A 17166-nucleotide genomic window follows, 5' to 3' on the forward strand; every position below is an offset into this window, starting at 1 on the left:
TCTGATGCTAGCAGATCAGCCGTGATTGGGTGTTATTGGACACTGTATTGACTAATTGTGGATGTCCCAATAGAACACTTGAATCTTTTTAAAACAAATCCATCGTTGGATTTGAATTCCTTGTCCCTTGTTGTGAAGGGAAACCTTTGTTGTTGAAATTTTCCCTTGCGATACCCCCTTACTCTGTGGTCTATGACCCCACTGCCTTCATGGCGTGTAAGTTGGTAGTAGATGCCTGGTTAAAAGCTTATGGTGCCGCGATGAAACCGAGGGCCCCCTATGGAACAGCTACCACCTGTGACGTTGCTCAGCACGCGCTGGTATCGAGGTTGTTAACCAAGTACCTTTACCAAGCTACACCGCTGTACCATTTTGTTTTAAAATTTTCTCCTTGAAAATGTTCAGGTGTTCAAACGAGAAATCCACCACGGGTTGATGCAAAAGTGTCTTTCAAGGTAAACAGGAGATGGTTTGGAGAAAGAAAGTATGACATGATCTAGGTTTACAGAAAAGACGGATGTGGTCGAGTAAAGGAAAGAAAAAGAAGAGTAGTAATGGAAGGTTAGCCGTGGATAGTTGTAAAAGTCTGAGTGGACGTCTTGTCCAAAGCCCTATGCTTAGTTGACCGTGCTTCGCATGTTGGGTCATTTCGCTGCGTGTCCTACGAACGTTGTCTGTATCGGGTCTTTAACTCCCCATGTTCACATGGCCACAGCATTGTACAGTGCTCGCCGTCTTTGTGCACTGTACGTTGCTCCTTTTCCCCAACATCCGGTTGGCTCTCGACTCTCACGCCTCATCCCTCGTACCGGACCCCCCCTTCCCTCTCTTTTCCTTCATCTTTTGGTGACACGACTGCCCGCATGCCTGCCTCATTGAGCGGACCTCCCCTACTCTCCTTTATTTTCCCCTCCGCCGCTCACGCAGGAAGCACGCCATGTTTCTGACCTTATCTCCACAACAAGCACCGTCTGTGTATCCCATCCCCGCCGCATCCACCTCCGGTGTGTTGCTTTTCCCTCTTCGTTCGCCTCTATAAATACCCTTGGTCCTTGCTCTTCTTCTTCATCCCCATTTCCCCATATTCGGAGCATAGTTATGAGATCCAGTCGACGTTGTGAAACTAGGTTCGTCTGTCTATGGTGATGATGTGATCTAAGAAGAAGAGAGGATCCGGTTCGTCGAAGAAGTTCAAGTTCCCTTGGTTAGTGGGCTTTAGGATTCACGATGTTTTACTTCTCAGTCGACTGTTTCTGGATTTATTAGTGCTATGCCATGTTTTGGATAATCATTATCTTGTTGTTTCTCCATTGTCCTCGTCTATCTCGACTTCTAGATTAAGTCTCGGTTGTACTAAGTTGCTCTTAACCATGTATCCCTAGATCCCCGTGGGGTTTAGTATTCAAAGTAGTGTAATCTTTCGTGTAGTCCCTGATATACGGAATGTAATCGCATTTCCCCTTTTTTGCTTCTAGTTTCGAATCTCGGGACGAGATTCTTTTTAAGGGGGGTTGATTGTAACACCTCGATGTTATGATCCTATTTAGCGCCATAATTTCGACCTAACAGGTTTTACCGAAACAAGTTTTCGGGTCTTTAAAAATCTTAACTTAGGTTTTAAAGTATCACTCATGGCAAGTTATATCGCACTAGCTAGTTGAATAGTTCTAGGATGCAGTCAAAACTAAAAGTTATAACTTCCTAAATCAGAAATGATAGGTGATGGCGTATTAGTATTTAAATTCTAGCTAATTTTCTTGAACGTTAACTTTATAGTATTGTATCGTTGGTTGTATCATCGTAAGTGTTTTGGTGTGGAGTGGTTTGTAGAATTGTTGGACGTAGCAGGGTTATCCCAAGAATGGCTCGAAACTCTCAGAATGCATGAAGAGCTACGTTCGGTGCTCTGTTCGCGAACCGGCGCGCTATACGACGAACTCATGTTGGCCTTCTCGTATCTTTTACCCTAGTCGCTCTTTGGTCGCGCCGGGTGTTTTCTTAGCTAGCTGGTAGCATGGACCTTCGATTAGCGAAGTTGGCCGAACCTTAACCTCGCTGTTTGGTGGCCTTGGCATCGCTTTAAAAAGCGTGCACGGCAATGATTTCGCCCTTTTGGCCCTTGGGTAGCGGTCACCGTGCGTCTCTGCATGCTTGGGCCATGCCCGGCTGAGCGCTGGCCGCGTCGAGCCCACAACCGCCCTGCACATTGTCCCGCCACAGCGGCTGCTGCTACCTCCTCTCGGAGGTTTGCGTGTGCACCTGCCCGCGCTGTCCTGCTGTCCCCTCCACGTTGCGCGCGGTGAAGCTGTGCTGCCCGGGGTCAGTGCGCACGTCGCATCTAGGCCCTGCTCGCCTGCACTGTTGGCTGGTCGGTTGGCCGCTCACGCCTCACAACTCGGCCATCTACGGGCGCACGCCGTGGTCTGGCCCAGCACGCGAGCCGCTCCTACTGTGCCAATCACGTCGCCCCATCCTGTTGCGGACGTGACCGGAGCTCGGACTTAGCATTTTCATTTCCCCTCCTCTGCTTGCCACGGCCGACGGGGCCGCCACCGTAGGCTGGCTGCTCGGGACCACCAGTGCCAAATTCACAGCGGCTCTGACTTCGTCTTAATGTTGGTCGACTGGCCGACCCCTCCATCCTCGCAACCGACCACCACCGTACCCCAATTTGGAGGTTTTCGCCCCACCGCGCCATTAAGGCCGGGCTCGGCTGCGACCACTGCAATAGCTCAAGTGTTCACCTCGAGTCAAGTTCGTTGCACCGCTAGCCTCGCCTCTACCTCCGCTCCACCCTACATACCTCACTTGAACCTCTACCACCTCCTAGCTTCTACTGACGTGGTCGTGCTGTCGCAGTGCGCCGCCGCGCCATCCGGGCACACGTGGTCAGCGTCATTCGGAGAGTCTCCGACTGAGCCATCACCCTAGCCTTGTTCGTGGTGAGTCACTAGAGCTTACCCGCCACCCCTACCACTCCTTTGATGCCTCGGCTCACCGGAACACCGCCGCCACCGTTGTAGATTGCTGTCATCGCGGGGGAGCCATTCCAGTGCACCTTTGACTTCCCAACCGCCACCCATCCGTGCGCGAGGACCTGCAGGTGAGAGTCGACTCCCTAGATAAGCAGTAGTCACCTGGTGCCGCTGGCTGCCGCGCCGGTGGACGGAGAGGCATTGGGGACCTCCCCGTTGCAAGGACGAAGGTTTAGAAGGGTGTTCTTGCGAAGCCGCGGTCTATAGGAATAATACATAGGACTATAGGTTGATTTCGTTGAAAGCTAGGGTTGTTTCTGCGAAACGATGGTGCGCGCGGGCCTCCTGGCCGCGTGGGCCGGTTTGCTTGAGCCACGCCACCGCCGCGCCTGTGGGCTGGCCTGCCGTGCGCGCCGTGGGCCCCTACCGCGTGTGCCGGAATGCGGGCCACGCTGAGGCGCCTGCTGTGGGCCGTTTTGGTGACAGCTGATGCCTTTTGTTTTTCTAAAGCAATTGGTAATTTAGTGGGGAAGTAAACTTGTAAAATAAAAATAAAATAGCATAGGAGTCTAAAAATAGCGAAATCAGTTTTGTTAGTCCCCCAAAATCATGCTCTTCATGTTAGTATATTTTGTTCACAAAGTTTGGCAATATTTTTGGGAGCTATATAAGTATTTTAAAATGCTTAATATTGCTAAAAGATGAACTTGTAGGAATTTCTGGGATAAATCGGTAATAGTGTTGACTCTAAAATTTGACAGTAAACTACTAATATCAGTATCTACTCTCTGTATTTTTTGTAGCTCAAGCATAATTAGTTTACTAAATAGATAATGATGCTCTATTTTGAATAACGATTAAACCGATACAATGGGATAAAGAAACACCGTTGGTTTATATAACTAAAAGAATTGTGAGAAATAGCGTCTTATCCAACAACGTGTATATGTAGCCTAAGTACGGTCATCGTTAGAACTAGCCCATTAACTCGAGAGGCGTATGTTGTATTATACGAGTCACGATTGCAGTCAATTAATTATATCTTTGCATGGCATTACATTGCATATCATAATAGGGACATCGGTGGATCACGGAGACATCGGGAGTTGCTGGAGGAATGGTGCTTTTGGAGATCATGTCGCCATGATGGAAAGCTAACTTCTGATTATATTTTTCCCAGGCAAGCCCCGGTGCATAACCCCTACTTTTCTGCAGTTTAAATTATATTTGTGCATTAAGTTTTAAGGAGTTGAATGAAACCCACTTGCACATACATCTTTATTCCTATGAGTCTTACTAGTATGACAGGATCATGTAGAATGCTATGCTACAGGACTCCGGTAGAAGTCGAGTGATTGCCTGTCACTCGCGAGAGATAGGGAATATATTATTGGATTACTATCACTTGGAAAATATGAAAATGGTGGAAAGAAAAATGATGACCAGGTAGGGATGTGGTTTGGGTATTGGTGGGTGTAAGAAGTTGTGTCACCGCGGAGGCGGGTCATAGCTTGGTTACACCGTTTTCCCCTGTCTGGTCGGTTAAGGACCGATCGTTGCATATGACTCTAGGCAGGTCACAGACTTATTATCCCGAGCACATACTTGTGTATGGGCGCTTGGAAGACTTATTGCTCTCTTGTCGTGCATCCGGCTCTTTCCGGACCGACTGTTAGGGTTTTATTTTGGTGGAGGAGGTCCTTGCATCGCACTGAGTCTGGGACTCAGGGGCGGGGGCTTGGAGTCCTAGTTTGGACAGAGACCTGGACACCCGAGACAGGAGAGTGATGGGTTGGTCCTACTTGTGCCTGGGGTACAAGCGGGGCATATGTTTTTGGGGTACCCAGCTGGAGGCATTGATTCGCGAATCGCCGGGCTATCCGGTACGGCTTGTCTATGGTTTAGCATCATAGTAAGAACTAAAAGATGAAGGATGGAAGATGGACAAAGGAAATCTGATTGCTTACCACCTGCTTGAAAGTAGCACAAGTGCTTACATAGAATGGTTAGTTAATGAACCAATGCGGCTATTAATAAAAACCGAATATAAGGACGCACATTTAGTAATGCTTCCTGCAAATGCAATGAACCCACAAGCCAAATAGCTTTGCATATCCTTGGAGTCTTTTCTTTTCTCCTATCGGGTAAGTCTTGCTGAGTATAATTAAGTACTCAGGGTTTTATTCCCCCTGTTGCAGGTGACAGGTGGATGCTAAAGCTGACTCTTGTGTGTGGATTCCTCCTGGTGGGCTCAGAGAGGATTTCCTTTACGCTGCGATCGTAGTTTTTATTTATAACTCTCACCAAATGCTTTTATTAATGGAAGTTTAATAATCTGTTGTCGTAGTCTATATGTCAATACTTTCTCATGTCATGTTTAGATATCTATTTGCGCTGTAACTCTATTCACATGTTTCTATTCCGCTGTTCAAGTAAATTGTTTATAACTCTGATAATATGATTTCATTCTGTTGTCATATTAATAAATATTATACTCTGATGTTGTATTAAAAGTGATGTAAGAAATGGTTACGAATGATGTAAGCTTTATTCTCTCATTTGTGATCCTGATGGCAAAAATATGGATTTTCGGGTTCTCCCCTGGGGTGTGCCCGATGGAATCAAGTAATTTAGTGTTCTCCCTCGAGTGCTTAGTGTCTAGTGGAAGACAAGCGCTCCTATGAGGCATTAAATTAGGCGGTTCTGCCATAGTACACTTCATAATCAGTAGAAATAGCTGATTTTCTAACTCTTTGAGACCTTCTAGGGGCCTCCTCATTTGACACATTTTCTGTTTGAGGCTGTTGTTCCTCCCCCTCATGTGTGGCAATAGTTTCTATAAGATCCTGAGGAACAGGTTCCTCATTATCATTCATTGTTGCCATAGGTGGGATAACAACAGGTGCTGGCACCATAGTGTCTTGTACTGTCGGTGCAGCAACAACAGGTAGTGAGAAAAATGGCTCATGAATTATCGGAGTGGGTGCATACACCTGCTTCTCTTCAAGGTCAATTTCTTGAGCTACCATGCTCCCCGTCATCATTTCATCCTCTAGGAAGACAGTGTGTCTCGTTTCCACAAACTTTATATGTCTATCTGGACAGTAGAAACGAAAACCTTTTGACTTTTCTGGGTAGCCAATGAAATGGCAACTCACTGTTTTGGGATCTAGCTTCCTAATATTTGAGTTAAAAACTTTAGCCTCAGCAGGGCTTCCCCACACACGCAAGTGGTTAAGTGAGGGTACTCTTCCTATCCACAACTCATACGGTGTTTTGGGCATCGACTTACTTGGTACTCTATTGAGAATATGAATGGTGTTTTTTAACGCCTCCATCCACAGACTCATCGGTAAAGTAGAGTAACTTATCATACTATGCACCATATCCATCAGGGTACGATTACGCCTTTTAGCTACTCCATTCTGCTGAGTTTCACCCGGTGTTGAATACTGGGCGACTATACCATTCTCCTGTAAGAACCTTGCAAAAGGTCCAGGAACTTATCCATATGGGGTTTGCTGACCGTAGTACTCCCCCCCACGGTCAGACCTGACTATCTTAATCTTTAAATCATGCTGATTTTCAACTTATGTTTTAAATATTTTAAATTTATCCAACGCTTCTGTTCTTTCTTTAATTGGATAAATGTAGCCATAACGGGAGTAATCATCTGTGAATGTGATGAATGGATCAAAACCATCCACACTCTTTACAGGAAAAGGACCACAGATATCTGTGTGAATAATCTGTAGAATTCCTACGCTTCATTTGGCATCTTTCTAAATTTTCTTTACATACTTTCTTTTTATGCAATCTCTACATTGTTCTAAATCTGAAAGCTCTAATGGAGGAAGAATATTATTCTTAACTAGTCTTTCTATTCTTCCCCTCGAAATATGTCCTAAACGACAGTGCCATAATTTCGACAACGCATCGTGAGCTCTCTTTCGTTTTCTGTTTGCATTGTTCGATGAGGATACATTCTCATTCACATCACATACGGAATTCACATTTTCACGAAGTGATAACAAATAAAGCTCATCTTGTCGGAAGGCAACACCAATACATCTATTATTAAACAATATCTAACATTTGTCATTTCCAAAATGGCAATCATAACCATCATGGTCCAACTTTGATACACTAATCAAGTTTCTTTGCAAAGAAGGTACATAAAGAACATCTCTAAGAAAAAGTATGAAGCCATTAGCAAGCTCTAGTGGAAGATCGCCAATGGCCTCAACATCTACTTGTACTCTATTTGCGACTTTAATGAAACTTTCGCTTCTTTGCAAAGTTCTCATCGAACGGAATCCCTGTAATAAATTAACAATATGAATAGTTGCACCTGAATCAATCCACTAAGTAGATTTTGAAAACTTTACATACAAGGATTCATTTACGAACGTAATAATGTTCTCACGTTTATTTTTCATAATCATCTTTAAGAAATCGGGACAATTCTTCTTATAATGTCCCGTCTTCTTATAGTAGAGACACTGGTCTTTATTCACTGGAAATTGCTTATTCTGAGACTGTTGCATGGAACCCTTTCCAGATGACTTGGAGGAAGAGCTGTTATTATAGTTCTTTTTCTTATCTTTTAGGTAGTTGACAGTTTCACTCTGTGAAACTTTTATTCTTTCCTCCTCCTGCACACACATGGCTATGAGCTTTTCTAAATCCTATTTTTCAGGCTGTATGTTGTAATTAACAACAAAGGTGTCAAATTCTTTGGGCAAAGAAGCAAAAATCAAATGAATAAGAAACTCAACCTTGAGTGCCAAATTCATTGGTTTGAGCTTATATGTCAAATTGCTCATTCTCAGTATGTGCTCTCTAATGCCACTGCCGCCACCAGAGTACCTTTCTGTGACCAGCTGCTTGATCAGCTGGGTTGCATATGTCTTTGAAGAGCCAGTGAACTGACTCTTTATTCTTTCTAGATACTCTGTGACCGTGTCACAGTCTGGAATTGAACCCACTATTACAGGCTCAATTGTATTCTTTATCATAACCAAACATTTCTTATTGGCTGTGACCCACTTTCTATATTCAAGGTCAAAAGACATTTTTACAGGAGCAAAGTCATGCTCTCTGTTCTGCCATGCAGCATCAGTCTCATCTATCTCCCTCACCGGTGCCACAGGTTCTTTAGGACACGGTGTGGTGACTACCCAGTCCACCTCAGCCAATATGAAGGCCAAGTCGATCTTTTTCTTCCATTCAATGTAGTTATCCCCTTTTAGAGTAGGGATTTCTTTGATACAACTCATCAAGTTGTATTCGCGTGAAAACACAATTCAAATAGTGTGAGAACACAAATAATAACGACAACAATTGCATGCCTTAGTTCAACGTTGGTCAAAATTAAAACATACAATTGTTTTATACATTAAATCTACATCACCGTTGGGCAGAAATAGAAATAATGCATAACAAAAAACTATAATAACATCAATATTATAATATTGCTATTAATCAACGTTGGTCAGAATAATAACAACATTATAATAACTGTAAAAATTATCTATGTTTCAAAATGAAATTCTCCCGTTGGTTCGAATTTAATAATGAAAGCAACAATTTTTAAGTACGCAGCGGAAACTTTAATAAATCTTTTAATTCTATTTTCCAGAAACTGTTACAACACTTTACTATTCTCTGAACAAAATTGACGTTGGATCAAAATTGTACGGATTTCAACATCAAAATTCAATTCAAATTTATCAAATATGAATCAAATCAGTTTCTGGAAAAAAAAATTATACTGTGCATTTGGCCTGGTCCAGCAGCATTGCTTGCGGCCCAGCGCCAAAAGCCCGTTCGCGAAGACGCGCACGGCGCCTCCCCCGCGCCCAGGCCGCAACCTGGGCCTGGGCCGAGAATCCGGTCGAGCAGCATCGCCCGCCTGGGCCAAAAGAGGCCCGAGCCGCGGCGCGGCGAATCTTGATCGTCCAACACGATCGGACGATCGGCCTTCATTTTCGCTGGATCAAAACCAGCATACGCCGTCGCTCCCTGAACCCTAACCCTCATTTCTTTCTCTTTCTCTTCGCCTCACTGCTCTCTCTTCTCTCCTACCGTAGCACCGAGCGAGCGAGCAATCCACCACGGCGAGAGCAAGCAGCGAGCCCCGGCGTCGTCGCCGGCCCCCTCGCCGGCGTGCGCGCTCCCCAGCGGGTGAGCGCGCCGCCGTCGAGCGGCCTAGCCGCGGCGCCCCTGTGGCCGAATCCCGGCGAGCAGTGCCCCCGACCGGCCTTTCTTTTCCCCGCGCGCCGGTGTGACTGCAGTCTCGCGCAACGGCGAGGTAGGCCACCCCCTTTTCTTTTGATTCGTTTGTTCGGATTTCATCCGATTTCCCGATTAGGGTTAGGGTTTGGGATGGCCACTGTTTTTCTTTTTCCCCGATTTGATTTCTTCACGGGTTTGATGTTCGGTTTCCGGATGAAACCATGTAATCATCTCTGTCCCAAAACCCGATCTAGGGTTTGGATGTATCTTTTCTTTTCTTTTCCCGAACCCGATCTAGAGTTAGGGTTAGATTTTCTTTCATCCGAACCTTCATCTAACCTCGATCCGAGGTTAGGGTTCAACCAAACCCTTTGTCGGCCGAAGCCCCTTTCTACATTCTAGATCCGCACTGGATTTCTATTTGTTAAGCCAGATCTATACCTAAACCGTGGCTCTGGTACCAATGTTATACTCTCTAGATCGTCCAGCAGTAGATCTTAGGGTTTGTTTCTTTTGAATACGGGATGAACAGAGGGGGAGATAGGAGAGAGGTGTTGGTGTTGAACCTGAGCCCTCGGAGGGAGTCGCGGATGAACTGGAGCCGGCCATCTCAGGTTCGGTGATGAAGGTCTGCGCACGGGCAGCGACGGGTGGAGTAGAGGTGGCACAGACGTCGATGCAGTGCAGACGGACGGTGTGGCAGTGACGACGGCGAAGTCAGTGGAGCTTCCCGTCGCTGGCTGCGCGCCCTCTCAGATCGGTCTAGGGTTTGTCGGTGGGGTTTGCGGCTCACGGTGAACCTCGTACCTCGAGCCGCCGGCCCCCACCACTTTATATAGCGCAGTGCGACGGGGACCCACCAACCATGTAGGGTTGGGCGTCCCCGATCAGGACGCGTGACTAAGACCCAATAGACCGTTGGGCTTATTGGCTAAGAGATCAATCTAACGCTTTCCATTTGCACTTTTATGCGTCATGTGCGTGAACTATGTTTGCACACACTCGCGGTGTTTCCTTCCCTGAGAAAGTACTGCCATCACATTAGTAGGAGTAGTTTACTTTGTTGAGTGCAAGTTAATCAAAGACACTGCAACCGACAAGTATATTTATTTCCTCTTCCCTGCTCGTCAGCAATAATAAGACATTTAGCTTGTTTCCGCGAACCTGACCGAGTTGTCAATTCAGTTTCGTCAGGTATTATTCTGTGACAGACAGGCACCCGTATGGTGTGTGGGTGTGGCCGGGGACGACGGACCGTGCGTCCGTGCCCGAGCCGCGCGAGAAAACCGGTGAAACAGCTAGGCCGGGCCGCACCGGCACCACAACGGAGCAGAGCGGGGGTGGTGGTCCACGAAAGGTCGAAAACGCAGCACCCGAGTCCCCGTCCCCCGGGTGCGTGTGTGGCGCAGAGGCGGCCCGGCGTCTCCGCATCCATGCAGACACTGGTGGGCTCGCCGTGCCGGGCGACAGCGACGCCGGCCAGCCAAAGGACGCGGAGAAAGAAGCTTAGCTTAGCTATCCTTGGCGGCTTGGCGCGCGCGGTTCGCCTACCTCGTCCCTCCTGTCCATTTGCCATCACTGACGCTTGGGGCTTACTCCACCGCCTTTACTCCCGGTTCTTTTCACGGCGATCCGTCTCTCGCCGGGGATCGCGTTCGGACGGCTGCACTACACCAGTGAGGTAGCTGCGCCGGGTTATTGACTTCTTCCTCGCACACCGGAGCAGGGATTCGGAATCTTGCACCGTACCGTGCCATTTTCTTCAGAGGTTCAGAACCACCAATATGACTACTTCCTACATATTTCCCGGTGCATCGGGGGTTCAAAGAGTCCCACGACACTGTAGGACCACGACGTTAAATTCAGTCGGCTCCAACCAGTTGCTCCCGTACACGTTGTCTCCCAATTCACTGTCAGAGCCAGCTTTCCAAGCTAGTAGAAGATTGGAATCATGGATCCACATACTGTGGTTCAGCTTTTAACAGCGCGTGTTTCTCCACCCACATTATAGTACTCTTCTTTTAATCATCAATCAGAGCACGCAGCTCTCAATAAGCAACCATTTTGTATGGTTACCCCTGCTTCTCAAGAAAACTCTAAAGGCACTTTGTCCGGATTACTTGGATCATTATCGTACATGAGCTCTTCCCAACTTGTAAGTAGAATCATGACGAGGACGACGATCAGGCAGGAATATGCTGATCTTTTCCACTACCAGAGGAAGCAGGACCCAAAATATCTTGGACTCATACAAGGCTCACCCTTTTCTTTGTTTCAGTTATTTGAGCAGCACTGCACTGTGAACATCATATCGTTTGGTGACGATGAAAAGATTGGCAGGACGCCAAGATATATATGCAATTGTAAGCTTCTTTTCAGTGGGGGCAGGCAGAATAGTTTGATTTTTTATGGATCAACTGTATCCGACTTTATTTATCCTGCTGCCTTCATCATGATGTCTGATTGATGATTGTGTAACAATAGACGAGTTAGACACAGAGAAAGAGAATATAGATGTGGTTGTTAGCGTTGATCTCTCTAGCTCGGCCCAACGGCCGAGTTGGGCCTTAACCTCGTGCTCTGATCGGAGACACTCAACCCTACATGGTTGGTGGACCCCGTCGCATTGCGCTATAAAGAGAGGTGGGGCCGGCGGCTCTCAGTACGAGGTTTACCGTGAGCCACCACATCCACCGACAAAACCTAACCCGATTCAGTGAGGGGTGCAGCCAGCGACGAGAAGCACCATCACCAGGACGTCGTCGCCATTGGACCACTTCACCGCTACACCGCCACTGGAACGCCACCTCTTCACCACCCTCTCTACCGACGCGATGGACGGTTCCAGCTCCACCAAAACCTCTGATGGTCGGTATCTCTGCTTCCCTCTCCCTCTTGGATCTCGTAGTCTATGTTCTAGGCATGTTTATCCTATTCTAGTTAAGTCAGCACCTCTAGATCTATGTCTAATGATCCTGTAATTTTAACAGTGGCTTCTGCGATCGAGGGGAAGGATAAGATTCACTCAGCAGTTGTCGTTTCTGCACTATCGGATGCATGGCCATTGGCCAGGCCATTCTTGGCATGCTGCAAAAGAGATGCTTGAGCTCAACTACACGCATGCTGTACCGATTGGAGCAACGACCGATTCGGCAATTAGCAATGCTCAATTCCTTGTCCATGATCTGGGGCCCCTGGATATATACTGAGAAAGATCACTGGCGTTGAGCAGTCCGGAGCTTAGGAGACGTGGCATACATGCCTTGTGAGAGCACCAAAAGGACAGTTCTGATTTGCTCTACGCTTTTGCCCTTTTGATTGATCATGCCTTTTTCACCCCTCTGATCCTCTGGTGATAATGTTATGTATGCACCCGTGTCTCTTCGATGCTGATCCACGCTTCCTCTACAGGTACGTACATGCTTCTTGTGTTGGGGCCAAAACAAGAAACCAAGAAAGCATGAGTCCATGCTTTTAGACCAGCTGCAATTATCCCAGAAAAGGATTGGAAGAGGTAAAGGAACAGGATATATGCAGGCAGCAAATCTCAAGGATGCCTTCGTGTGATGCCTGCAATCCATGAAAAATCCTGTGACGATTGCCGTCACTCTGAACCCTATCGCACAGTGATTGGACGATAGGCAATGCAGAAAGGCAGAAAGCGGATAGTGGCTGGTAGGAGAGATGCGGGCCATGATTCACGCATGATGAGACCAAAAGTTTGAGGAGAAGAAGAGGTGGAGCCCGCTGGCAATGCTGGAGCTTGGAGGCCATGGCGACCGGCGAGGTCGAACTCGACACGTATGTGTTGTAACCGTAGGATCATAGATCTAGCCATAGCTTATTCTATACGATATAAAAGGGAGACACAGTACATCCTAAGCATGTATAGAACGAACTAGCGAGAGACAGAGAGGGTAGGGAGATGGTGGTGAACCTGACACCGCGGAGGGGGAAGGTTCAGCGGACGCCATCGGGTTCGTTGATGATGTCTGCGCACGCACAGCGACGGTCGGTAAAGATCGACGGCGGCGCAGTGCAGCGGTGGAGTGACTTCCCGTCACTGGTTGCGCCCCTCACTTAGATCGGGTTTAGGGTTTTGTCGGTGGGGAGGTCGGCTCAGGTCAACCTCGTGATTAGAGCCGCCGGCCCACACCTCTTTATATAGCGCAGGGTGACAGGGGCCCTCTAGCCATGGTGGGCTGGGCGCCCTCGATCAGGGCGCAAATCAAAGGCCTAACTGGGCCGTTGGGTCCAGTTAGGTTAGAGATCAATCTAACAATCTCCCCCTTGATCTCTTTCTATTTTTCACTTTCATATTCTTTACTTTTGTTTATTCCATTACAGATTAGCGCATAAAGCATGTCTCATCGTCACGGTCCATTGCCGATAGATTTAACAGCTACAACACACTACTCTGTTCTGAAATAGGTACTTATCTTTGGGCCTTCTTTTGTCCAGGAATTATAGGCTTTCTCTTAAACCCATGCCGGCTACATATTCTCTGAACACGTTGGGTGGTAAGCCTTTTGTAAGTGGATCCGCGAGCATCTTTACTGTACTTATATGCTCAAGACTTATGATTTGATCCCGGACTTTATCTTTCACAACATAATACTTTATGTCAATGTGTTTGGCAGCACCACTTGACTTATTATTGTGAGCATACTGTACTGCCGGATTATTATCGCAGTATAACTTTAGTGGTCTATAGATGTCGTCAACCACCTTCAAACCGGGTATGAACTTCTTTAGCCAGTTCACCTGCCCCGTTGCCTCATAACACACTACAAACTCGGCATATATTGTGGACGATGTAGTGACGATTTGTTTTGAGCTTTTCCATAAAATAGCTCCCCCTGCGAGAGTGAATACATATTCAGACGTGAATTTTCTATCATCTTCCGCATAATCAGAATCGGAATACCCCACTATGTGGAGTGAATCAGATCTTCTATACGTCATCATGAGGCCTTTCATTCCTTATAAATAACGCAAGACTTTCTTTACTAATTTTCAGTGTTCTATTCCAGGATTGCTCTGGAATCTGTCAAGGAACCCGGTAACAAATGCCAAGTCAAAGCGCTTGCATACTTGAGCATATTGCAAGCTTCCTCCAGCTGAAGCATATGGAACCACTTTCATTTGATCGATCTTATATTAGTTCCTGGGGCATTGAAAATTCCCATATCTGTTGCCCTGGACTATATGAGCAGATGAGGGACTATATTTGTACATACTAAATTTCTTTAAGATCTTTTCTATGTATGCCTTTTGTGACAGTCCTAATACCCTTTACTTCTATCTCGATGAATCTCGATCCCTAGAACGGACGAAGCTTCACCAAGATCTTTCATATTAAACTTTGAGGACAAAAACTTCTTTGTCTCCAGTAGTAGACTGACATCACTACTAGCAAATAAGATATCATCCACATACAGGACAAGGAAGATGAACTTTCCATTCTTAAACTTTGTATAGACACAATTGTCCTCAACATTCTCTTTAAACCCAATATTCTTTATTGTCTGATCAAACTTCAAGTACCACTGTCTTGAAGCTTGTTTCAATCCATAAATGGATTTCTTTAGGCGGCATCCCATTCGTTCTTTTCCTTCCACGATAAAACCTTTCGGTTGTGCCATGTAAACATTTTCCTCCAAGTCTCCGTTGAGAAATGTCGTTTTTACAACCATCTGATGTAATTCTAGATCGTAATGTGCCACTAATGCCATTATGATTCTAAAGGAATCCTTACATGAGACTGAAGAAAAGGTCTCATTGTAATCAATCCCTTCTCTTTGCATAAAGTCTTTTGTCACAAGTCAGGCTTTATATCACTCTATATTCCCATGAGAGTCAAGCTTTGTCTTGTAGACCCATTTACAACCTACTGATTTAGCTCCTTTAGGAATTATCTCTAAATCCCAAATTTTATTGGCATTCATTGATTTTATTTCATCTTCCATAGCCTCAAGCCACTTTGATGAATGATCACTTCTCATGGCTTCTTTAAATGAGGTGGGATCATCCTCTATCTGAAATTCCTCAGTGTTGTACACTTTATAATCAGCAGGAATAATTGATTTTCTAACTCTCTGAGACCTTCTAGGGGCCTCCATATTTAGCACATCTTCTGTTTGAGGTTGTTGTTGCTTCCCCTCATTTGTGACAATAGGTTTTATAGGATCCTGAAGAACAGGTCCCTCATCATTATTTATTGTTGTCACAGGCGAGATAACAACAGGTGCTGGCACTATAGTGTCTTGCACTATCGGTGCAGTAACAGCAGGTAGTAAGAAAAATGGCTCATGAATCATTGGAGTGGGCGCATACACACACTTCTCTTCAAGGTTAATTTCTCGAGCTACCATGCTCCCCCTCATCATTTTATCCTCTAGGAAGACAGTATGTCTCATTTCCACAAACTTTTTATGTCTATCTAGACAGTAGAAACAAAAACCTTTTGACTTTTTTGGGTAGCCAATGAAATAATAACTCACTGTTTTGGAATCTAGCTTTCCAATGTTCGGGTTAAATACTTTAGCCTCAGCAGAGCTCCCCCCCACACGCAAGTGGTTAAGTGAGGGTACTCTTTCTATCCACAACTCATACGGTGTTTTGGGCACCGATTTACTTAGTACTTAATTGAGAATATGAATGGTGGTTTTTAATGCCTCCATCCATAGGCTCAATGGTAAGGTGGAGTAACTTATTATACTACGCACCATATCCATCAGGGTACGATTGTGTCTTTCAGCTACTCCATTCTGTTGAGGTTCGCCCGGTGTTGAATACTGGGCAACTATGCCATTCTCCTGTAAAAACCTTGTAAAAGGTCCAGGAACTTAGTCATATGGGGTATGCCGGCCGTAGTACTCTCCTCCGCGGTCAGACTTAGCTATCTTAATCTTTAAGTTGTGTTAGTTTTTAACTTCTGCCTTAAATATCTTAAATTTATCCAATGCTTCTGTTCTTTCTTTGATTAGATAAATATAGCCATAACGGAAGTAATCATCTGTGAATGTTATGAATGAATCATAATCATCCACACTCTTTACGGGGAAAGGACCACAGATGTCTATTTGAATAATCTATAGAATTCACGTGCTTCGTTTGGCATCTTTCTTAATTTTCTTTACATACTTTCCTTTTATGCAATCTCTGTATTGTTCTAAATCTAAGAGCTCTAATAGAGTAAGAATATTATTCTTAACTAGTCTTTCTATTCTCCCCCTCGAAATATGGCCTAAACGATAGTGCCATAATTTCGACAACGCATCGTGGGCTCTCTTTCGTTTTCTGTTTACATCCGCAGACGAGGATACATTCACATTATCGCACGCAACATTCCCATTATCGCATACAACATTCATATCATCACGTAGTGATAACAAATAAAGCTCATTCTGTAAGATAGCAAGACCAACACATGCATCATTATATGTTATCTTACATTTGCCATTTCCAAAATGGCAATCATAACCATCGTTGTCCAAACATGAAACACTAATCAAATTCCTCTATAGAGAGGGAACATAAAGAACATCTCTAAGTATAAGTTCGAAACCCTCAGTAAGCTCTAGAGAAAGATCGTCAACAACTTCAACTTCTGCTTGGACTCTATTTACGACTTTAACATGTCTTTCGCTTCTTTGCGTAGTCCTCGTCGAACGGAATCCCTGTAAAGAATTAACAACATGAACAGTTGCACCTGAGTCAATCAATAAGTAAATTTCGAATACTGTATATACATGGATTCATTTATGAACGTAATAGTGTTCTCACCTTTCTTTGCCATAATCATCTTTAGGTAATCGAGACAATCTTTCTTATAATGTCCCGTCTTCTTGTAGTGGAGACATTGATCTTTATCCACTGTGAACTTATTTTGCTGAGGCTGATGCAGCATGTGACCTTTTCCCTTTGACTTTGAAGAGGGGTTAGCATTATT

Source organism: Miscanthus floridulus, chromosome 2, assembly GCF_019320115.1.
Source record: "Miscanthus floridulus cultivar M001 chromosome 2, ASM1932011v1, whole genome shotgun sequence".
Lineage (NCBI taxonomy): Eukaryota > Viridiplantae > Streptophyta > Magnoliopsida > Poales > Poaceae > Miscanthus > Miscanthus floridulus.